Source organism: Elephas maximus, chromosome 16 (assembly GCF_024166365.1).
Source record: "Elephas maximus indicus isolate mEleMax1 chromosome 16, mEleMax1 primary haplotype, whole genome shotgun sequence".
Taxonomy (NCBI): domain Eukaryota; kingdom Metazoa; phylum Chordata; class Mammalia; order Proboscidea; family Elephantidae; genus Elephas; species Elephas maximus.
The window spans coordinates 65,456,909-65,481,040 of record NC_064834.1 but is presented as its reverse complement, the minus strand read 5'-3'; the positions used below and the strand labels follow the sequence as shown (position 1 = coordinate 65,481,040).

General features: G+C 43.5%; 1 protein-coding gene across 9 annotated transcripts in view; it reads left to right on the top strand.

Moving 5' to 3' along the window:
• ABLIM1 (actin binding LIM protein 1) overlaps positions 1–24,132 on the top strand; it is a 319,662-nt gene that overhangs the window by 235,644 nt on the left and 59,886 nt on the right. The gene's annotated exons all lie outside the window — the stretch shown is intronic.

Genomic DNA, 24,132 nt, shown 5'->3' with positions numbered 1-24,132 from the left:
GGCAACTGGCTTTTTGTCACAATGAGCAGCCCCTCCCTTTGCAGAAACCTCTCCAAAGCCCTGGGAATGTCATCTGCTGGTAGTCATTTGCAACCCTAAGATCAGTCACAAGAAAGCACCAGTCAGAGCGTCAAGGCTTCTAGGAGTTTTCTGACTGAGTTCAGTAGAAGTGGCTACTGACAGAAGCGTTTCCATATCTGGTACTTTATCTGAAAAGGAAACAGAAGGAAGAAAAGCTTTCTTTTGTAATCCCCGGGAGTTTTGATTTCCGTTGGTGCCGGCTGAAAGGCAGCCCTGTCCCTGGAATAAACCGGCATTAACTGGGCAAGGTTCGACCAAACCCAGCGTGAGGCGCCGATAGCCAGTGCCATCTATTTGTGTAATTATCCAGGAGAAAGTTATGAATGCAAAAAATAAAGGGGCGTGGCTGGGTATGTCCTCTGTGTTTAAGAGGGTTGTTTGAGGAAACAGCTGTTGTTTGTGTTACACAAGGTGCCTGGACACAAAAGGCTTCTAATTTTTTGAATTGAGGAATGATGCTGACTAGCTTCAGACTCAGCTCCTGTGGTCACAAGTGACAGAAGCTCTCCTCACACCAACCGAAGCAGAAGGGCACCCTGATTTATCACCAGGCTGCTGGTAGGGAGGGAGCGGGGACTGAAGCCAGGCTCCAGTGCTGTTAGCCTTCTCTCACGGGCACCCTGCCTCATCTGTATCTAAGTGAGGATTCTGCTCACGAAGTAGCTCTGTCTGCGTGAAGAAGGCATGGCTGCAGCGGCTCAAAGCTTCTCACCTGCAGGGAAAGGGCCCTTCTGTAGCAATATGGTACCAGCCTAGCCCTGGACCATTCACTGAGGCCGGGGTAGCGTCATGGGAGAGAATAGTGGCTCCTGTGTCTGGAGATGGGGGACGATGAGACGCTCCAAAAAAGTAGGGTAGCCTTACGTGACCACGGGAGGAATTGTTGAGCTTGGAGTTGTTAGCAGCTGTCAAGTTGGCCTCCGACTCTGAGACACCCCATGCACAACAGAACAAAACACTGCCTGGGCCCGCACCATGCCCTTGATCAGTTGCAGATTCGACTGTTGTGATCCATAAGATTTTCATTAGCTGATTTTTGGAAGTAGATGGCCAGGCCTTTCTTCCTAGTCCATCTCAGTCTAGAAGCTCCACTGCAATCTGTTCAGCATCATAGCAACAGGCAAGCCTCCACTGGTAGATGGGTGGTAGCTGTGCATGTGGTTCATGGGCCTGGAATCGAACCTGGTTCTCTGTCGTGGAAGGTGAGAATTCTACCACTGAACCATCGCTGCCCCCTAGCTTGGAGTAGCTGGTCCCCACTGAACCATCACTGCCCCCTGGCTTGGAGTAGCTGGTCCAGTTCGTGTGAGCTTGAGAAATTACTCACCTAACGTGAATGTAGCAATGCAGTCATGTGTTAGTTTTAAGTGACCTTTGTCTTGACTTGCTTTTAACATGATTTTGTATATGGGCTCCTGCTTTTCCACCCCCTGCCGCATTAACCTGGACTGACTTTTCTGGTTCTGGGAAGGTCCTCAGAAGCTTTATTGATTTTTCATTTCTCGGAAAGGTCAGCGCGTTTGCATTCAAAAGAAAGCATAAGGTGACTAATAATTTAATCTTTAGTCCCTAAAGATGCTGCGGCGGGTAGGGCTCAATGACAGATGCCTTTTGTCTCTTATTTTAGTTTTTAAGCTAAAGCTTTTAAACTTTTGAACAAGATCACACTAGTGGAGAAACAGCTTTAAACTCTGCTAAATGGCCTTGTGGGAAGTCTGTTTCCTGTACTTTGAATGCAGTTTTTTTTTTTTTTTTATTTGCATGTGTGTTCACTGCCAGAAAAGGTATTGTTCAATTTCAGCTGTAAAAAGTAATTCAGGAGAATGACTGCATCAATTATCAAAGCAGCTCGTAACTCAAAATGCTTGTTTCACTTCTTTATTGCGTCTGCCTCTAGCTCATATAAGGAATCCCTGGCTGCCGTTAACTGAAAGGTTAGAGGTTTGAGTCCACCCAGAGGCTCCTTAGAAGAAAGGCCTAACAATCTACTTCCAAAAAATCAGTCACTGAAAAGACCTGTAGGGCACCATTCTACTCTGACACACGTGGGGTCGCCATGAGTTAGAATCAAATGGACAGCTACTGGCCTGGCTAGCGAATGTTGGAAAATAACATTTTTTTATTCTCTGAATGTGTATTATGAGCAGTATAGAGAAAGCTACCTTATAATCCATCTGTGGATAATTGTAAAAGAGGCACCCGCGTAGCCTGTAGACCAGACACAGTTACTCCTTGGGTATAGTCAATTGAGAGATGGCACCATTTGGAAATTCTCAGGCTTGTGCTGACATTTTCAAGTCTTTCTGTGAAACACGACCCAATTTGGCATGTCTCAGTAGCTAACTAGAATTGGCCAGGGCACCAATCCTTGCTGTCTCTCTGGCAAAGAATATATTTATTGGTAGTGTTGAGTTTTATCACCTGTCGTGGAAAAATTGGTTGCCTGTATCTACTAGCCCTGGGAGCCCTGATGGCACAGTGGTTAAGCGTTTGGCTGCTAACCAAAAGGTCGGCAGTTCAAATCTACCAGCCGCTCCTTGGTAACCCTATGGAGCAGTTCTGCTCTGTCCTGTAGGGCCACTATGAGTCAGAACTGACTCAACAATAACAGGTTTTTACTAGCCTTGGACTAGACAGGAAATGCTAAGAACCCATTCAGCAGTTCTTTGGTTCCTGTTTAATGAGGGGATGCCCTTGGCTCTCACCAGCCACTGGAATTGGTGGGGGACTTTAAATTCATGTTGACGCTGAGCACACCAGCTCCACAGACCTAGTTGGGCTTTTATTGTCGGTTATTACTTTAGGTCAGGAAGGGGGGAACTGAGCCATGTCAACCTGATGAAATTGCTGCATAGTGGTATAAACCAGCTTGGGGTAAGTTGAGTGTGAAATCGTTATGGCCGGATGGTGCCTGCCAGTGGGTTTCTTTGTGATAATTATTTTTGCTTGATTTAAGAGGTGGTAGCATACTGGCTGTTACTGGAATAAAGCTAATTTCTTCCTGTTCTGAGCCATTATGTTGTAGGCTGGGGGACATTTGAGACACATTTTTCTCCTGAGATAGCTGCATTTCTACAATGAAGAACCAATATTTCTCTCCCTTCTTTTTTCTATCCCCTCTAAGCTTCTCCTTCTAAGTTTATCACAGTTATTAAATGTACAAAGGGTAAGAAGTGAACTTTCACCTGATCATTGCTTGTGGAAAATGATATAGAAAATTAACTTTAGCTGAAGAGAAATCTGGTAGGCTCCTTTAAGATTGAGATTTTTCTGGGTTTTGTTTTGTTTGCGGGGGAAGAGAAGGAGGGGTGGAGTAGTAAAGGTGGGTACCTTCTTGACTATAGTGTGAATGATGTGGAAAAAAATTCTTTTGAGTTTCGGTAGAAACAGTAATAATAGCAAGATTCTGGTTACCCAACTTACTGGTTCCATCTTCGCGCAGTCTCCCGTGACCCCTTGAATCATAGTTAACCACTGTCTCCTCTTCTTGATCCAGGAACAGGGTCTATCTTTATTGGGCACCCGGATTTACCACTTATTGGGAATGCAGAGATGAATAAAGTTCTTGCCTAAAGGCTTTTGGCTTACATGCGGGCAGGCTGCCGGTCCCTAGAGGATGGAGCATGACATTAGTAAAAAACAGTTGTGGTTGAGTTGATTCCAACTCATGGCAACCCCATTGTGTCAGAGTAAAACTGGGTTCCGTAGGGTTTTCAATGACTGATTTTTTGGAAGTAGATTGCCAGGCCTTTCTTCCAAGGTACCTTTGGGTAGACAGGAACCACCAACCTTCTGGTTAGCAGCTGAGCGCATTAACCATTTGCTCTACCTGCAGACTTCATGACACTCACACATGCTGTGTATTCAGCATGCATGCACCACATTGGATTGCAACACATTTTCTTTCTGGCCCCCTTTATGCACAGGAAAAAAACATTGCTTTGTTCGGCCTCTGCCTTTAATAGACTCGTTACTTTTGGAGTAAGTATCTTTCCCCTGGGAAGGTTCACCTGAATCATCTTGGTGCTCCCCATGGCCAGCCTGCAGCAAGGAAATAGCAGCTTGACTTGACTAATTGAATGGAGGGAAATTGACTTGTTTTGGGTGGGGATTGCCTGGACTGGCTTTTCTGCTCCAGGAAGACGCTGAGAGAGCAGCTGTCCACCTGAGGTTTTCTGCTGATAAGAAAGGGATGCTTCCGTGTGCAAGTTTGAGAGAGTGATAGAGGCAGAACTCCTTGGTCCAACAGGAAAGGGCAGCTTTTACACTTCATGACGCACCCAGCAGCAGGAAGGGAAAATTGGAGAATATAGACAGTTGTTTTTTCTGTTAAGAGTTGGAAATATTCCCTGCAGGTGAGCCATTTGTTGCATGCTGAAAGAATTAAAATGACTCTTTTCCAAGAAGTACACTGGGAGAAAGATTACAAGAAACAGGACTATTCTTGAGAGAGGTGAGGAGGGTACAAAAAGAAAATTGAAGAGAAGAAAAGAGAGCTTAGAATAGAATAAAATCCCAGTGTGGATCACCAATATAGTTTCATCTCACAGTTTTGTTTTGCTTTTTTTTTTTTCTGCCGTTGCTCTGTAGCGTTAGGATTTTTCTTAGCAATATACTTATATATTTTTGGTATACTAATTTGGTATATAATTCCCTCAAGACTTTTACACTTTATGCATGCACTATGTTAGCTGATTGCATAATTATAGTTATAATGCACAATTATAAAAAACACAACCATTGCCTTAATGGAACTTAAAATTTAGTGGGAGTCCTAAAACATAAATATCTGCAAGTTCAAGGCAATATATGAATGGAATAAATAAATGCTCCAGGAGTGCAGAGGAGGGGAGGAGATTGATTAAACAAGTGGTCCCTAGAGAGGGTAAAATTTGAACCAAGCTTGGAGCCTTTCTATTTTATTATATAAAATAGGCTATTTATATACAAAAAAAAAAAAAACAGACTAATATGTGGCTCATACCTTTATTGGACTCTGGAATTACAAAAGGAATACAACAATGCCCTTGCCCCAAGGAGTTAAAGTCTAGTAGGGAAAACCTGTAAGTAACCAGCATTGATAATATAATTTATTGTATTACGTAGGTGGTGTATATTTTATATGAATGTGTAAATAAAATGTATATTCAGAGCATCAACTAAATGCCAATTAAAGGGAATGCCTGCGTCTTGGGGAGCTGGAGAAGGGACATTCCAGTCTGGAAGTTCTCAACCTGGGCTATACCTTAGATTCAGTTGGGGAGCTTTTAAAAAATGCTAACATCCAAAGCCCTCTCAGACTTCTGCCAACTTTCTGGGGGGCCCAAGGCATTCATCTTTTTAAAAATGACCCTGCTGATTCTGATGCAGAGAGAGGGTTGGGAGTGGCTTCTCAGCAAATTCCAGAAGTGGGAAGGCACAGGCACATCAGCGTGTTTGAGGCTCAGGGCAAAGCCTAGGTGTCTAAAGCGTGGGTATCCAGGGTGTGGGTGTCCAGAGCGTGGATGTCCAGAGCATTTATGTGCAGAGCGTGGATGTCCAGAGTGTGGTTGGGCAATACTGAAACAAGGTAGAAGATAAAGCTGGACAGGTAGGTTGGGACCAGACGTTGGAGGTTGTTGAATGCTCAGGTTAGAAGGTTTAACTTTTTCAGTAGGCAATGAGAAGATGTTAAAGACTTTTTATCAGGAGAGCATTGTGATCTGTGTGGTATTTAATAAAATTTGACCTGGTATTCAGAATGTGTGCTTTGGGGAGATGGGGAGGAGGAAGGGGCTATTGCTTGTGGTCCAGGTATGAGGTCCTGAGGTCAGAACCTGAATGGTAGCCATAGGACTAGAGAGGAGAGGATGGAGAAGAAAGAACTGTTCTAGTTTGGGATGAGGGGATAGAAGAGTTCCTCAGTCACTCCTACAAATAGAGGCTGAACCCTCGCTGCTTGCAGACTTGAATGGCCACAAAGAACAATGGCTAGTATCTTAGAGGCTGCTACTATTTCATCCTTGCTTATATTCCCAGAATCTTTCTCCTGTTGCCCTCTGTCTGCGACTTCCTTGCTAGTACTACTTTATGGATATACGTAAGGCATCTTGCTTTTTGTTTTAATAATTTATGTTGTTGTTGAAAATATACAGTAGCAAAACATATGCCATTTCAACAATTTCTGTTTTTTACTGTTCAATGACATTGATTACATTCTTCAAGTTGTGCAAATCATTTGCACCGTCCTTTTCCACAGTGTTCCTCCCCTATTAACATAAACTTACTGCCCCGTGAGCCTCCTCGCTAGCCTTTCAGGTTGCTGTTTTCAGTTTGTATCTAAGGAATCTTAAAGGCCACCTCGTTCAACATCTCATCCTACAAAAAAGGAGCCTGAGACCTGGAGAGAGCAAATGTCCAGCCCAGGGTCTCACAGTTGGGGCCCAGGTGTCCTGATTCTAATCTGGGGTGCTTTAAAGGACCCCCTGAAGGCTCTTCCTCTACCATTGGGCCATCTTCTAAAACAAGCTAAATTCGTGATACATTTGACTCACTCAAGTAGAAAAAAATATAAAACACCAGGAAGCACGACAAAGCCTGGTATTTAAGTGCCCTTACATATCTGGCGAAGGGTCCGAGTCCAGGGTGCTGATCAGCGGAGAGAGAGGACGGACCAGGTTAGATCAAAACCATAGGAAACAGCACCGTATTTCTTTCCAGAGTAGCCTCTTGGCCAGGCGGCTGAACTTTCAGTCTCTCTGTCATTAGAGGGTCTGGCTGACTTTGACTTAGTGCAGTAGGTTTCACTAAAAAGTGTCTGACCTCCTTGACCTCGGAACTCAGGGCGGACTGCCGCCGTGAAGCAAATGCCAGCTGTGCAGGAGCCATCAGCCAGGTTGCACAGTCTAGCATTTTGAGAGATACAGAGGTATGTGGCTACACAAAATGGAACCCAGACTTCAGAATCTCCAGTCAGAGTATGTGGCTTGGGCTGTCGTCTGGGTCCCAGCATCCAGTCCAGGACAGTGCCCTGTCCCCTCTGACAGATCTCCACCATCATCTGGCTGGGGCTGGTGAGCGGTGATAGAGTTGTAGCTGGCAGGACGCTCACCTTCACAGCACTCCCTGTAGATCCTGGCTCCCAGCCATGAACTTGCCCTTCCAGGGGAACCCAGAGGACTAGGGGTGGGGCAGGTACCCAGCCAGTGTGTGGAGGTCTGCAATGTGAATCCATGGCTCTCTCTCTTTGCAGGACACAGAAATGCTTTGGTATCCAAAGCCCAAGCCTTTCCTTAATTGTGCTCTGATTTGGGGCTTTGCCAAACTACCAAACCAAAACTCACGGGCCGTCAAGTGGATTCCGATTCATAGCGACCCTAGGAGACAGAGTAGAGTTGCCTCATAGGGTCTCTAAAGCTGTATGATCTTTATGGAAGCAGACTGTCACGTCTTCCTCCCGAAGAGTGTTGGTGGGTTCATAATGCCGACCTTTCGGTTAGCAGCTGAGCGCTGTAAGCACGGCACCACCAGGGGTCCTTTGCCAAGGCTAGGGGGTCCTGAATTCTTTCAGACATCTCCCCTTCCCCTTGGAATTTGCTTTTCCCTCTGGTGTTCCTTCCTACTGACAATTGGAACTGAGACTCAGTGATTGCTAGAAGCAGTCTGCCCCACTTCTCGCAAACTGTAGACACTGCTTCCTAAATTCCGGGCTGGAAGGCTGAGTTGTTTGTGAAAGGGGCTGAAGTGCAGGCACAATGGGATGGGAAACCAGACAAGGATGTTTTTAAAAGCAAGCTGTGTTTTTCTGGCTGCTCCAGTATTGGTTCCCACCCTGAAGGCACCACTAACCCTGGGGAAGAAAAAATATTTCTAGTCTGATAGTGTGCTGTCGGCATCCCAGAGCTGAGTCATCTGTACAACAGCCCTGATAACTCAGAGGAATGGTTTTCTTAGGAGGAGCTTGTAATGGAGCCCCCAAGACGCCAAAGCCGAGGCAGCTACCACATACAACGCACCATGGCTTACCCAACTCCCGTGAAGCCCTATAAGATTTCAGAATAGAAATATTTAGGAAGGAAAAAGAGCAGGGTGTGATGGGGAAATGTTTGTAATTCCTGGGGAAGGACAGAAATCACTGAACTGGAATGTACTTTAGAGATAACAGCTTGGTGAAGAAAAGCAGTTGACAGACCGGAATCTCACAGAATTGGGATAACCCATTTGCTTCATACTCTGTAACAAGTTGAAGTGCTTTTAATTAAAAAAAAAAAAAAAAAAAACTGCTCCATGTTTCTGATAATTTATAGAATTATTACAAAGGTGTTAAATAAAGGGGAGAAAGATGTGCCAGTCTGCTTCCATAAAGATGAAAAAAAAAAAAAATTAAAGATTACTGCCTTGGAAACCCTATAGGGCAGTTCTACTCTTGTCTTCTAGGGACACTGTGAGTCGGAATCCACCTTATGGCAACGAGTTAACGGGTTATCCCATTATCTGGTACCACGGTGCTCCTTCCTGTTCTTCTCCCCCCCAAAACATGTTTAATTGTGCCGTTTGGCCACCAGGAGATGTTTGTTGATAGTTGACTTGTCTTCCCTTAGAGCAGTTGGCCTGGACAAGACCCTTTAGATTTCTGTAATTGTACATTCCTTACTCCAGCGAGCTGTTGTGCTGGCGAGGAGACCAGGAATGAGATCACGAGTAATAAGAAGCCTACGTTTTTACCCTTGCATAAGACACAAAAATTATCCAGTTGGGGTTAGGTTTCAAGAGTGTTGAACTTGAAGGCAAATATTTATCTTCTGATGTTAAGAAAGGGAAGAGTGTAAAACCTTTGACCTTGAACGTAAGGGTTGCGTCTGAGTTTGGAAAGCGGATTGTATTAAGAATCCCGAATCCAGGGGCAGATTATCCAATAAGCAAGGCAAGCATGAGCTTGCTTGTGCTTACTTACTAATCTGTAGTGAACGATTTCACTAAATCAAAGATGCGGTGAAAAACGTGTGAAATCGTTCAGTACAGATTACTAAGTAAGCACAAGTAAGCCCGTGCTTACCTTGCTTAGCGGGTCATCCGCCCCGTCAGGGATTGTAATTTGAAAAGAGGCTTTGATTCCATAGGAAGGTGCTGTGGGGTTGGGAAAACAGACAGATGCCAGCCATACCTAGAAGCAGAATCTTTGATGTGGTGAAAAAATAATGAAATTGTTTTACTACAGATGACCTGGTAAGCAAGGTAAGCCTGTACTTACCTTCCCTGTTGGATAATCTGCCCCTGCCGGAAGCATAATGAATTTCTCATTGTCAGCCTTCCCTGGAACTATATATGTGTGTGTGCATGTGTGTGTATATATAAAATATATATTTTTAACTACACACAGAGCAGACTTAACATCTCACTCACTGTTCACTGTGACATTCCATTGGGTTCCAGAGAGTCTCTCCCTCCAGCTTCCTGAAAAGGCCCCTTTAAACTTCCTTTCAAAGCCTAAGTTTTTGGAAAGAAATGGCCCAGAGTCCTATCATCTGGTGCTTTGCAACCGAGTTCATCCTTTCCCTGTGTCACATTACTGAAAGTGAATTTATAAATTACTGAAGTTTTCTTTACACAGCAACCTTGCAAGCTAGGCAAAACCAATACTTTCATAACCTCTAAATATTATGGAACATACAGCTTTTAGTAGACTGATCTTTTCTGGGTCCCAGCATATTCACCCATCCTGTCTGTTCAGTGGAGACTTCAGCCACACAGCTTTCTCAAACATCCACCTTCTTACCATTCCTGACATTGCGCATACAGAAACCGGAGCCAGCTTGTAACATGCTTAAAATGGACCAAACGACCCCTCCTCAGGGGATCCCAGGCACTGGGATCCTTTTCTAGTGAATGATTTCAACTTATCATTACTTTAAATGAGTTTCTAAGGAGGCCTGGTGGCGCAGGGTTTAAGCGCTTGGCTGCTAAACAAAAAGGTCAGCAGTTAAAACTCATCAGCCACCCTGCTGGAGAAAGATATGGCAGTCTGCTTTCAGAAAGATTACACCCTCGGAAACCCTATGGGGCAGTTCTGCTCTGTCCCGTAGGGTCACTATGAGTCAGAATGCATCCAAAGACAACAGGTAAATGAGTTTCTAGTTTGCAAGGGATAGCCTTAAAAGATCCTCTGGATCTTACCTAGGTGGTTAGCTTCCGCATTTCCTCACAATAATTTGTGGAAAAGGGAAAAAAAACTTATGTTAATTTTTTTACTGTCCAAGCTACCAAAGTAATTTCCAGTCCTTCTAGTGCCTTGATGAAGCAGGATGTGGTGAAGGGGAGAATGGCCGTAATCTAAAGACCTAGATTTGAACACTAGTTCTATAACTTTGGGACCCTCTCTTAGCCTTTAAATGCCGTAAGAATGCTAGGGTACCCTATGGAGGGTTGGATGGATTAAATGTGAAAGTACTTTCTAAACATTCAACCATGGAACAAATGCTGAGTATTATTAACAATAAAAATTATCGATAAGGAAAGAAATGTTTAAACTCAATTGTGAGAGGAAAGACTAGATTTTTCAGTAGCTACTGAAGTTCTCCAACCTCCAAACAACAATTCTTTTTACCAAGCCTTGGTCCTGACTACAGGAAGCCATTTTGAGGGCTAAGAAATGAGTTAGTTATCACTTCTTGGTCCACCCAGCCCTTGGCTTCATGGCCAAGACCCAAAGTAATCCAGGCCATATCAGCCTTTGTCTGCTGACATCAAGTCAATTTTAGGAATTAAATATGGGGGTTATTTGCATTCCATCAATGACTGCTCATCACTTCACAGAGTCCTGTCAACAGAAGGACAAGGATGAAGGGAGGATTGAAATTGCTCAGCAGTACTCTGGAGGTCCTGGGATAATGAATACCTGATAGGATTAAACTCCCGAGCTTTTACTTAGAGACCTTTTATAAAAGATCATTCACTTCACAGAGGCTAGAAAAACACTTTGGGAATCCATTGCGCAAAGCGCTCTTAATTTGATTCTTCTTATTTAATGCCTTCAAACGCCTCTCGGATTAAAACTGGAACAAAAGGCAAAAGCCACTTTGGAAACTGTTTGGCAGTAGCCACTGAAGCTGAACATACACATAGCCTATGACCTTGCCCTGTATCTTCCATTCCATGTGTATATACAACAGAAATGTGTACGTCATTTCACCGAAAGACATGGGCAGGGATTTTCACAGCAACGTTATTCAAAACAGCCAACATTTAAAAATTACCCAGTGTCATCAGGAATAGAATGGACAGATAAGATGTAGTATATTTACACAAGGGAATACTGTACGATCATGGATTTAATGAAGTATAACTACACACAGGAAACCCTGGTGGCATAGCGGTTAAGAGCTACGGCTGCTAACCAAAAGGTCGCCAGTTAGAATCCACCAGGCGCTCCTTGGAAACCGTATGGAGCAGTTCTACTCTGTTCTATAGGGTCACTATGAGTTGGAATCAACTCGACAGCAATGGGTTTGGTTTGTGTTTTAACTACACACAGCATCATGAATAATTCTCACAAAATGTTGAATGAAAGCAGCCAGACATATTTGTTTCTACACATGTAAACTTCAGAAACAGGCAAAACTAGCAAATTGGGTTAGAAGTCAGCATATCGATTAGAAGGCGTAGCAACTGGGAGAGGGGATTGTGGGGGTGAAGGGGGACCTTCCAGGTGTACATGATGTTCTCTTTCTTGATTTGGGTGCTAGTTACATGATGTGTTCCATTTGTCAAAATTCATTGAGCGGTATACTTAAGACTTGTGCGTTTTTCTTAGTGTGTGTTATACGTCAATAAAGAAGTTCACATAAAAGACAAAAATACATGCCTAAATTTTCCCCTTCCAAAGAAAGGAACAAAAAGTATATTCAAGACTTTCTGCTTACCTAAAATTCAGTCAGTTGAAAGATGATACTATGAAGTTATAGGGAACCTGCTTTGCTAGGGCTAATCTAAGCTGGGGCCACCCTGGTTTAACCAAGCTGCTAAGCATTGGGAAGGCTATAGGACCCAGTGGTTGTGAGCACTGTTTTTGGAGTTGAACAGACCTGGGTTCAGATCACTTGTATCCCTTGCTGACTGAGTAACCTTGGGTAGTTTCTTGATCTCCCTAAGCTTTGATTTCCTCATCTGTTAAATGGACATAATACCTACCTCAACGTGTTACTGAGAGGGTAAGGTGGGATAAGGTTTTTGAGGTGCTTATCACAGTGCTGGAAACCCTGGTGGTGTAGTGGTTAAGTGCTACGGCTGCTAACCAAGAGGTCGGCAGTTCCAATCTGCCAGGCACTCCTTGGAAACTCTATCAGGCAGTTCTACCCTGTCCTATAGGGTCGCTATGAGTTGGGATCGACTCGACAGCAGTGGGTTTGGTTTTTTGGGTTTATCACAGTGCCTGGAAACAGGTGATGCTTACGTCGTAGCTGAGGAGCGGAAGTTCATCATTTTTCCCCCACCCGGCCACCACAATCGTTCAAAGAATGGTTGCTGATTGATTTAGAGGTGTTCTCATAAGGGTTTCTGTTTGCATGTTTATTTACCAGACATTTCTGTGGAATTTGCTTTGTGGAAAAGGAGAAATCCTGGAGTTGTGACCCATGTTTTTAAGGGAATTTGTAATCTAGGGAGAAAGCTCATCTTCATTGACTGCTTTCAGGTACTTTGTCAGCAACTTACCTTTGGTTATTTAGTTTTCATAGCAATTGCATGGTCGGTTTTCATATGCCAATTTTTACAGATGAAGAAATAAGTCAGGAAAAGCACCCGAAGCCACACCATTTGCAAGCTCAGAATTCTGACCCTGGGGTCTCTTGGTTTCACAGCCAGCCTCCTTTCTACTCCATGGTGTACAGTGAGGTGGGCAGACAGGCCAGCCATGATCATAGAGGGCAAAATTAAACACGTGTGGTAACTCAGGCAGAGAGCTATGGGAGCACAAAAGAGAAGAGGTTAATTGCAGAGCAGAAATCCGTCTTGAATGGTTTCAGATTTCTGCTTTGCCTTTATTTGCTTTGCCTTGAAATTTGACAAAGTACCCAAAATGTATGTAACTAAACGTTTTCTTTTTAGTCGTCTTAGCCATCATTTATACCTCGTTCATGAATTATTTATCTAGGGGATTATTATTATCTTTCTGAAACAAGAGAAGCGACATGTGGCGCAGTGGTGTTAATACCAGAGAGTCCAATTTGCATGCGAAGATCTAGTCCTGACACTTAGCTGTGGGACCTTGATCTTGGTGCATCAAGTCTTCAGAGCTGCAGTGCGATCACCGGAAAACAAGAATGATGTCACCTATTTCAAAGGGTCAGAGAAGAACTAAATATTGTGCTAAAGCACGTAGCTAAAACACCACCACGAGACGTTCCCAGTAGCTACGTGAAGATGAATGCAGTAGTCCAGGTTTTCTTCTCAACTTCTCATATGGTCCTGGGCAAGTTACTTCACTTCTCTCCAGTTCAGTTTCTCCTCATGTGCAATGGAAAACAATAATGATTATTGTCCTCAGGGACAGGGAAGTAACAACTAGCAAACTATTTTTAAAACCCCTTTGAAAACACGGAAATCTTCATAGAGCTGCTAACAATGCAATATTGCATGTGTATAGATCTGTCCATATACGTGGAAATACATTGCTCTGGGAAAAGAATCCACATTTTCAGTAACTTCCTAAAGGAATCATGACTCCAGAAAAGAAATAAATGTGTTCATGCCCCGCTTTGTCACTGTGGACACTGTCCAGTGGACAGTGGATAGAAACGTTTATCCTGTCTTCCTGGTCAGGTCTTTTTTTTGTTTATTTTTCCATCGTTATTTTCCTTTCCTTTCTTTTCTTTTTTTTCTATGTCTCTTTATATCAAGGTATAGTTTATATGGCGTTAAATTCACCCACTGTTAAGTGCACAGTTTGATGAATTTTTAGTAAATTTATACAGTTGTGTAACCATCACCACATTCCAGTTTTAGAACATTTCTGTCACCCCAAAAAGTTACCTCATTTACCCATTTGCAGTCAGCCCCCAGCCCCAGGCAACCACTGATCTGCTTTCCATCTCTTTAGTTTGTTTATTTTCCTAGAAATTTCATATAAATGGAATTAATACCATAGTAGTCTTTTGTGACTGGCTTCTTTCAGTTAGTATAATTTTATGATGTTCCTCCATGCTGTTGCATGTATCCTCTTTATTGCTTAGTAGTGTTCCATTATGTAAATATATCACATTTTGTTTATCCATTCATCAGTTGATAGACATGTGGGTTGTTTCCACCTTTATGCTATTGTGAATAGTGCCACTGTGACCATTCTCATATAAGTCTTTGTACATATGTCATCAGTTTCTCTTGGCTGGATACCTAAGAGTAGAATAGTAAATTTGTGTTCAGTTTTTTTAAGAAAAACTACCAAAGAGTTTTCTAAAATTGATATACCATTTTATATTCCCACCAGCAATGTATGAGAATTCCACTTTCTCCAGGTCTTCCTTAATAGTTGGTATTGTCTATCTTTTTAATTATAACCATTGCAGTGGGTGTGTAATAGCATTTCATTGTGGTTTTAATTCATATTTCTCTAATGACTAACAATGTTTGAGACCTTTTCATGTACTTATTAGGCATTCGTGTATCTTCTTTAGTGAAGTATCTGTTCAGGTATCTTGCTTGTTGAGTTGTTTAACCTCTTATTATCGAGCTATAAAAGTTCTTTATATGTTCCGGGTATAAGACCTTTTTCATATATATTGTCTGTTGTTTTTCTCCCAGTCTGTGGCATGTCTTTCCATTTTCTCAATGATGTCTTTTGAAGAGAAAAAGGTTTTAATTGGATAACATCCAATTTTGCAACTTTTTTTCCTTCATTGGTCATGCTTTTGATGTAATAGCTAAGAAACCTTTGCCCTAAACCAAGGTCAGGAATATTTTCTCTGTGTTTTTACCTAGCAGTTTTATAGTTTCACCTTTTATTTTTAGATCTATGATCCATTTTGATTTCATTTTTTGTGTGTGATGTGAGGTAGGGACTTAAGCTGTTTAATTGAATGTGAATATTCAATTGTCCCATCACCATCTGTTGGAAAGACTATTCCTTGGCTCTTTATTAAAGATCAGTTGGCCGTAAATGTGTGGGTTTATTCCTGGATTTTTTCTTCTGTTCCACTGATCTGAATGTCTATCCTGTGCTAATACCACACTGTCTTGATTACTTTTTAGTAAATTTTGAAATCAGGTAGTTTAAGTCATCTAACTTTACCCTATTCTTTTCACAATGGTTTTGACTATTCTAGGTCTTCTACATTTCCATATAAATTTTAGGATCGGTTTGTCATTTTCTACAAACAAACCTGCTGGAATTTTGATAGGGATTGCACTGAATGTTTAGATCAATTTAGTGACACTGGTTAGGTCCTTTAGGAATGTACACTTTACAGCTAACATTTATATAACACTGTGAAACTGCCAAGACTCCTTTAAAGTTTTTACACTTAATTCTTTGAATGGAGATGAAAAAGCAGTAACCGTCTGTGAGAAGCCAATATATGCTTATGCTGAGATGTTGCAGCTTTTTTCATTCCTTGTTGTTGTTAGTTGCCGTCGAGTTGATTCCAATTCATGGTGAACCCCATGTGTACAGAGTAGAACTGCTCCATAGGATTTTCAAGCCTATGACCTTTCAGAAGCAGATCACCAGACCTGTCTTCCAAGGTGCCCCTGGGTGGCTTCAAACCTCTAATCTTTCTGCTAATAGTCAAGTGCTTAACTGTTTGCACCACCCAACGACTCCTTTTCTTTCCTTACCCCCATGAAAAGGACAGAGTTGGTACCCTGTCTTTTATGTTTTCAGCAGCTGGTCAAAGAGAACCAGAGCATTAGAATATAATGATTTCTTTTTCTTCGAATAATTATGTGCATCCTTGCTTGGGAAGACAAGCTGCCAACTCAGCATGTGTGTTCAGAGCAGAGTCTGCTGAACTCAGAGGGGTTGCCGTTGGTAAGGCGGAGGGGCTATAGTATGTTCTCATCTGTACAGTCAGGGTTTGCACAGACTTGTGTAGAGCCCTCTGGGCTTTGGGAAAGCTGACTATGTAGATTCATGTATCCGCCTTGGCCCAGGATACAAAGTTTGGGCCAGGGCACTCCCTTACTATCCTGCCCGTTCATGATGCTATACCCGGAAAAAAAAAGCCTCCCAGAACAGGTGAGTGAGTGCTCAGCCTGCAGATCAAGCCAATCCAGTTGCACTGGAAACCTCTCCCACTTCAAGGGAATAAACAGTGAACACAAGAAGGCTGAATCAGCCCCTGCGCTGCCTTTCTGCAGGAACAAAGCAGAGAACTTGGAATGATTGTGCCTTTCCCTTCCCACCCCTGCACCTACCACGTAAGCGTACATCCTTGTTACCCCCTTAGGCTTCCTCCTCCACCATCAGGCTTGGGCTTTGGTACCACCCAGACCATTGTCTGTGTAGTTCATGGTGAGCTGCATAGACGCATTTGGATGCTTTAAAAAGAAGTGCTCACTTCTGGGCCCTGCCCTAGGGCTACTTCCATTTTAAAAAGGCTCACCAGGTATAGCTTATGCACAGTAAAGTTGGGGAACTCCTGATCTAGGCCAGTGCGCTAGACTCCAACTGTTTGCATGTCCTTTGTCTGAAATCACCATCAATCAGAGCTGTGTTTGTGAGAGTCTCAGGGACAGGAAAGCAATTTGTTTATTCCTCTGGGTATTCTGAGCACCAACTCTGAATCAAATTAGATCTTAAAAAAACACAAAACTGCAAACCCAGGCCTTGATAGTTTAACTTCCTCGGTGGAAGTGACATTACTCAGCTTTCAGTGCCATACCCTAGGTTTTTCCCAAGGGTCTATGTAACAAACAACTAGTTGAATGTTTCCTTCCATCGGTGAAATTAATGTGGAGGATGATTTTCTGTTCCATAGCTAAAGGTCCTTTATATAAGGATTCCTTTTAGTGCATGAAAACCCGGTGGCGTAGTGGTTAAGTGCGACGGCAGCTAACCAAAGGGTGGGCGGTTCAAATCCGCCAGGCGCTGTCCATGGAAACTCTATGGGACAGTTCTACTCTGTTGGACTCAACTCGACAGCACTGGGTTTGGTTTGATTTTTGGTTTAGTGCTTAGGGGCCAGGTTAGCATGATGGTTAAAATGTGGGCCTGGAGCCAGGCTAACCAAAAAAAAAAACCAAACCCACTGCCATCGAGTCGATTCCGACTCATAGCGACCCTATAGGACAGAGGAGAACTGCCCCTTAGAGTTTCCAAGGAGCGCCTGGCGGATTCAAACTGCTGACCTTTTGGTTAGCAGCCATAGCAGTTAACCACTATGCTACCAGGGTTTCCGGAGTCAGGCTACCTGGGTTCAAAGCCTAGCCTTGCCTTTTGGAAGTATTGGGAGCTTTGGATAAATTGTTCTCTTTGAGTTCTGGCTTGAGTTCCTTGTTTATAGAACCCTACTGTAAAATAGCACCTACATCATAGGGCTGTTGAGAGACAAGTCACTTAAAGTATTTGGTACAATGCCTGGCATCGCCTGTGGAATGTCTGCCTTAAAATGACTGGTAGTAATTTTGAATCAGGAAACCTTGCTTCTCTAGTAATAATTGTATGTGCTTGGGTTTGGTTGTTTTTTTTTTTCCAAATAGACTTTTTGTTTTAATTAGTTAATTTTTACGGTCATCAAATGTATATAACAGAACATTTGCCATTTTAACCATTTTTACGTGTACAATTCGGTAGCATTACATTCACCATGCTATGCAACCATCACCTCTGTCCATTTCCAGTTTTTTTCGTCACCTTTAACAGAAATTCGGTGCCCCTAAAGCACTAGTTCCCCCTCTCCCTGCCCCTTCCTTCCCCAGTGTCATGGGTTGAATTGTGTCCCCCAAAAATGTGTGTCAACTTGGTTAGGCCATGATTCCCAGTATTGTGTGGTTGTCCTCCATTTTGTTATTTTCCTGTGTGTTATAAATCATAATCTCTGCCAGTGGTTAAAGAAGATTAGGGTGCAATGTAACACCCTTGGTCAGGTCACACCCCTGATCCACTGTAAAGAGAGTTTCCGTAGGGTGTGGCCTGAAGCACCTTTTATCTTACAACAGATAAAAGGAAAGGGAAACAAGCAGAGAGTGGGAGGACCTCATAGCACCCAGAAAGCAGTGCTGGGAGCAGAGCGTGTCCTTGGACCTGGGGTTCCTGTGTGGAGAAGCTCCTAGCCCAAGGGAAGAATGGTAACAAGGACCTTCCTCCGGAAACAACAGAGAGAGGAAGTCTTCCCCTGGAGCTAATGCCCTGAATTTGGACTTCTAGCCTACTAGACTGTGAGAAAATAAATTTCTTTTTGTTAAAACCATCCACTTGTGGTATTTGTTATAGCAGCACTAGATGACTAAGACACCTGGTAACCACTTATAAACTTTGGTCTCTGCGTTTTCCTGTTCTAGATATTTTACATAAATGGGATCATACAATACTTGTCCTTTTGTGTCCAACTTATTTTACTCAGCATAGTGTTTTTAAAGTTTATCCAAGCTGTGGCATGTATCAGAATTTCATTTTTCTTCATGGTTGAATAATAGTCCATTGTGTAGATTCACCAAATTTTGTTTGTCCAGCCACCTGTTGATGAATCAGTGAAACTTTTGTGGCCTATCATTTTCCCTTTTGGCCTCAACTACCAAGAAGCTCAAATCACCAAAAAAAAAAAAAAAAAATTTGGCCTTAGTTTGGGTCTTTAATTTTTTTTTCTTTATCACCAAGGTTTTTACTTGATTGTTTTAAAGTTATCTCTGATAAATACCTGCAAATCCTTTTTGGAACTAGGCAGGGCACTCATTACAAACAGAAGGAGGCTGACTTCAAGGACCATCTCCCATGCCTCCCAGGCTCATCTCAGGAGTAGAGCACTCCAAGAGAAAGGAAGGGAAAAGTACTAAAAAGGATAGCTGTGGTCCAGGAGCAAAGCAGATTATCAGACAAACAGATTATCTGCCAAAGTATTGGTTCTGTAATTACAGTTCTCTTTCTCTGTCCCAGTGTCATATTCCAGTAGACACAGGGCTTAGTTGGGGCATCAGAATTCCTCCTGGGTACCAGAGCCGTAGGGTTATTGGTTATGGTTAAGCTCCATTCCCTGCCATCAAGCATTTCCTTTCTCTACCCAAATTGCTTTTCCATTAACACTGCTCAATGAGTTCATACAGGTATGGGATTTATCATGCAGAAGCATAGAATTTTACAGCTGAACAGGACTTGAGATTGTCTAGTCCAGCGCCTCATATTCTATGGCTGGGGGGCCTGGAACTTGAAGCGGATAATTGAGGTCCTATAGGTAACAAACTAAGGAACGATCCCCAGGCCTCCTGATTCCAAATCTTGTAGCCCTTCCCCTACGCCCTGTCCACAAGGAGTTCAGAATTCCTTTCTTTACTTCGTTGACAATGTGTTTCATTCAAAATCTACCTGTCTTACACTCAATACATGGAAGGTCAGCTCAGTTGGACTGGACCAAAAGCAAAGAAGTTTCTGGGATAAAATGAATGCTTCAAAGGTCAGCGGAGCAGGGGCGGGGGTCTGGGGAACATGGTTTGAGGGGACTTCTAAGTCAATTGGCAAAATAATTCTAGTAAGAAAACATTCTGCATCCCACTTTGAAATGTGGCGTTTGGGGTCTTAAATGCTAACAAGTGGCCATCTAAGATGCATCAATTGGTCTCAACCCACCTGGAGCAAAGGAAAATGAAGAACACCAAGGTCACACGACAACTAAGAACCCAAGAGACAGAAAGGGCCACATGAACCAGAGACCTACATCATCCTGAGACCAGAAGAACTAGTTGGTGCCTGGCCACAATCGATGACTGCCCTGACAGGGAGCACAACAGAGAACTCCTGAGGGAGCAGGAGATCAGTGGGATGCAGACCCCAAATTCTCATAAAAAGACCATACTTAATGGTCTGACTGAGACTAGAGGAATCCCCGCGGCCATGCTCCCCAGACCTTCTGTTGGCACAGGAGGGGAACCATCCCCGAAGACAACTCATCAGACATGAAAGGGACTGGTCAGCGGGTGGGAGAGAGATGCTGAAGAAGAGTGAGCTAATTATATCAGGTGGTCACTTGAGAGTGTGATGGCAACTCTTGTCTGGAGGGGGAATGGGAGGATAGAGAGGGAAGCTGGCAAAATTGTCACGAAAGGAGAGACTGAAAGGGTGACTCAATAGGGGGAGAGCAAGTGGGAGTACGGAGTAAGATGTATGTAAACTTATATGTGACAGACTGATTGGATTTGTAAATGTTCACTTGAAGCTTAATAAAAGTTAATAAAAAAAAAAAAATCTACCTGTCTTAATTATCTAGTGCTGCTATAATAGAAATGCCATAAGTGGATGGCTTTAACAAACCCAAGTTTATCCTCTCACAGTCTAGGAGGATAGAAGTCCGAACTCAGGGCGCTAGCTCCAGAGGAAGGCTTTCTTTCTCTGTTGACTCTGGGGAAAGGTCCTTGTCATCAGTCTTTCCCTGGTCTAGGAGCTTCTTAGCACAAGGACCCCAGGTTCAAAGGACACGCTCTGCTCCTGGCTCTTCTTGCTTAGTGGTAATGAGGTCCATCTCCTCTCTGTTCAATTCTCTCTTATATCTCAAAAGAGATTGACTTCAAGATACAACCTAATCCTGTAGATGGTGTCCTGCCTCATTAACATAACTATTTCTTATCCTGCCTCCTTGATATCATAGAGATTAGAATTTATAACATATAGGTAATTGCATCAGATCACAAAATGGAGGACAGTCACACAATACTGGGAATCATGGCCTAGCCAAGTTGACACACATTTGTGGGGGGTGCAGTTCGATCCATAACACTGCATTATACCAAATTTTGCCTTAGAGTGGTTAGTATTTCCCCAGGATTCTAGCTTGTGTGCTTAAGTTCACACTTTAATTTAGGAATTAACCAAATACTAGCAATAACCACAGGAGACTGGCTTAATCAGCACTATTAAAGGCAAGCAGTTTTTAGCACGTCAAATGTGTAGGCAGGTACTTTGTAAATGCAGCTGTGTAAGCAAATTGTTTATTGTTCGTAGAGTTTAATACAAGCCAGAATGCAGACTTTTAACATGTGCAGTTTGAATATGTGAAAATGCAGAAAGTGAGGTTGTAAAAGCTCTTAAAATAGAGGGGTACAAAGATGGATGGAGAATAGTGATGACAGAACTCTGGCAAAGCCCAGGGGATCACCTGGCTTATCGGCTCAGGCATAGCCAGGTACCCAGTAGCCATCACCTATGACATCACCCACCACAGCAAAGCCCAGACTGTGCTTCAAGGGTTTATAATCAGTAGCCTCTTCTAGCCAATGAATTGCATGTTTATTGCCTATTTCTCGTATGGACACTATTTAGTCTTTCATTTTGCTCATGGTTTGAGATACTTTCCCTTTCTTCTCAAAATGACCCCAGTTTGAATGATTTTGGTACAGCGACATCCATTTTTTGTTAGTTTGCATGTGACCCCGTGTCTGGGTCCAGCTTTGGTGCTTTTCCTGGCTCTGTGAGCAGGGCTTGTCTGGGAACCATCATGGGTGCCTGAACAAGGAGAAATGAAACCAACACGTAGCTCACACATGCAAAGGGGTAAATACCCTTTACTGAGACCAGCCTTTTCTCTTGGGGAGGAAACCTGAGAAAAGGTCCTAAAAGGCAACAGTGCTGTTTCCCTGAGGGTTGCACTGGGCCTTTTATCATCAGTAATATCCAGATCCAGCGGGAGACAGGTCAGTAACAAGGACAGACTTTTGGCTCCCTTGTCCTGGAGCACCGAACCTGCAGCCCCCAGGCCCTCACTGCTGCAAAAACAGAGGACTCGGGAAGGGCTGTGCAGCTGCCCTTGGGCTCTTGCGCACTGCCTTTGTGAACACATTCAGCATCTTGGGATGAAGCAAGTGCATGGGTCATGACTGCTATCCCCTGACACAGTGAGGGCATTGTTTCTTAGCAGTGTTTTTGCTCATAATTTCTAGAGCAAGGCCCTCCCACATGGGGCATTGATGTATCTTGCATCCCCTGCGCATGTCTTAGTCACCTAGTGCTGCTATAACATGAATACCGCAAGTGGATGGCTTTAACACAGAGAAGTTTATTCTCTCACAGACCAGGGCGCCAGCTCCAGGGGAAGGCTTTCTCTCTCTGTTGACGCTGAAGGAAGGTCCTTGTGATGCATCAGTCTCCCTCGGTCTGGGAGCATCTCAGCACAGGAACCTCAGGTCCAAAGGACGCAATCTACTCCTGGCACTACTTTTTATATCTCAAAAGAGATTGGCTTAAGACGCTACCTAATCTTAGAAACCTCATCGATATAACTGCTGCTAATCCTTCTTATTACACCAGAGTAATAGGATTTACAACATATAGGAAAATCACATAAAATGGTGGATAATCACAGAATACTGGGACTCATGGCCCAGCTAAGTTGACAGGTATTTTGGGGGGACACGATTCAATCCATGACAGTGCGTAGTAGCTCTTCCAGCGTAGTCACCCTCCTCTGCCTGCTCTTAGGAAAGGGTGGGCACCTGGAGAGCCTTTCACCAGCTTCCCAAGCCACGCTAGCAAGTCTTCTCTTTGTGAATGGCCCTGGAACCATCTCTGTGTATAGGAGTATTATGCTGATATTTCTGTTGTTATTATTTCAAGATTTCATTTGGCCATTCACCCGTATCGCTGTAGTTACAGCAGTGTAGTACTGTGTGGTTATTTGTTGTGCAAGTGGTTTGCAGTCGGCTGCTCACGTAAAGGTTGGCAGTTAGAACCCACCCAGCAACTCCATGGAAGAAAGTTTTGGTGAACTGCTTCTGTAAAGATTACAACCAAGCAAACGCAATGGACCAGTTCTACCCTGTGACACATGGGGCCGCCATGAGTCAGGGGCCGACTCGATGGCAGTTAACAGCAGCAGCAGCAGCTAGTTATGACCATGCACTCAGAGCCAGACTGTCTGGGTTTAAATCCTGGCACCACCATTTCCTAGCTGGGTGGCCATGGACAAGTTATTAAACCTCTCCAGGCCTCAGCTTCCTCATCTATAACCAGTAACCCGTTGCTGTTGATTCAGTTCCTACTCACGGCGACCCCATGTGTGTCAGAGTAGAACTGTGCTCCATGGGGTTTTTAGTGGCCGATTTTTCAGAAGTAGATCTCCAGGCCTTTTTCTGAGGAGTCTCTGGGTGGACTCAAATCACCCACCGTTTGCCTAGTAGTGAGCACATAACCGTTTGCACTACCAAGGGACTGAGACCCCCACCTTAAGCACATACCTAACAGGGATAATGCCTCACAGTTCATCACCATTGCTAAGGCCAGCTTACTCACCCAGCGCACACAGGGTCGCAGTAAGTCAGAGACCACTTGATGGCAGCTGTTTAAATCCTTTCCTCGTTTAGTTCATACTTGACCCGGGTGGGCTAAGGGCAGGATCAGCTTTGTGATGACATTTCTTACCCCCACCTCACCCCCCAAAAATTAGCATATGGGTAAGAACAAGAGCAGCACTTCTGGAATTTTCTGGCAGGCACCACTGAAAAGATTTCATTCTTGGCTTCCAATTTTAAATCACTTCAGTGTTTGTTTTGGTTTGTTTGTTTGTTTTTCCCACTTGATTATCTTGAGTAACTGAGCGCCATCTTAGGCTCTGATTGCTGAGGGGCTTTTGTAGTTTCCACAGGAGGGTGTGAGAAAGGAATCACTACTCGACCCCTGACTTCCTGTTGAGATTTCCTGCAGGTTCTAACGCAGGGTGCAGCCTCTTCTAACTCTGGCGTCTCAGCACTGGCTCGCCATGGTTAGTGCAGAAGATATGTCCTCACAGTTGACTGACAAAACCGTTTAACCCCACGTTAAATTTGATAATTTTTAGGCAGTGAGGAGTTTCTGCTAAGCTGTGAAGGAGAGGATTTTGATTTCATCAAGCATGTATATGGAGCATGACTCTAATGTGACTTGGCACCTGTCTAGAGAATTGTCCC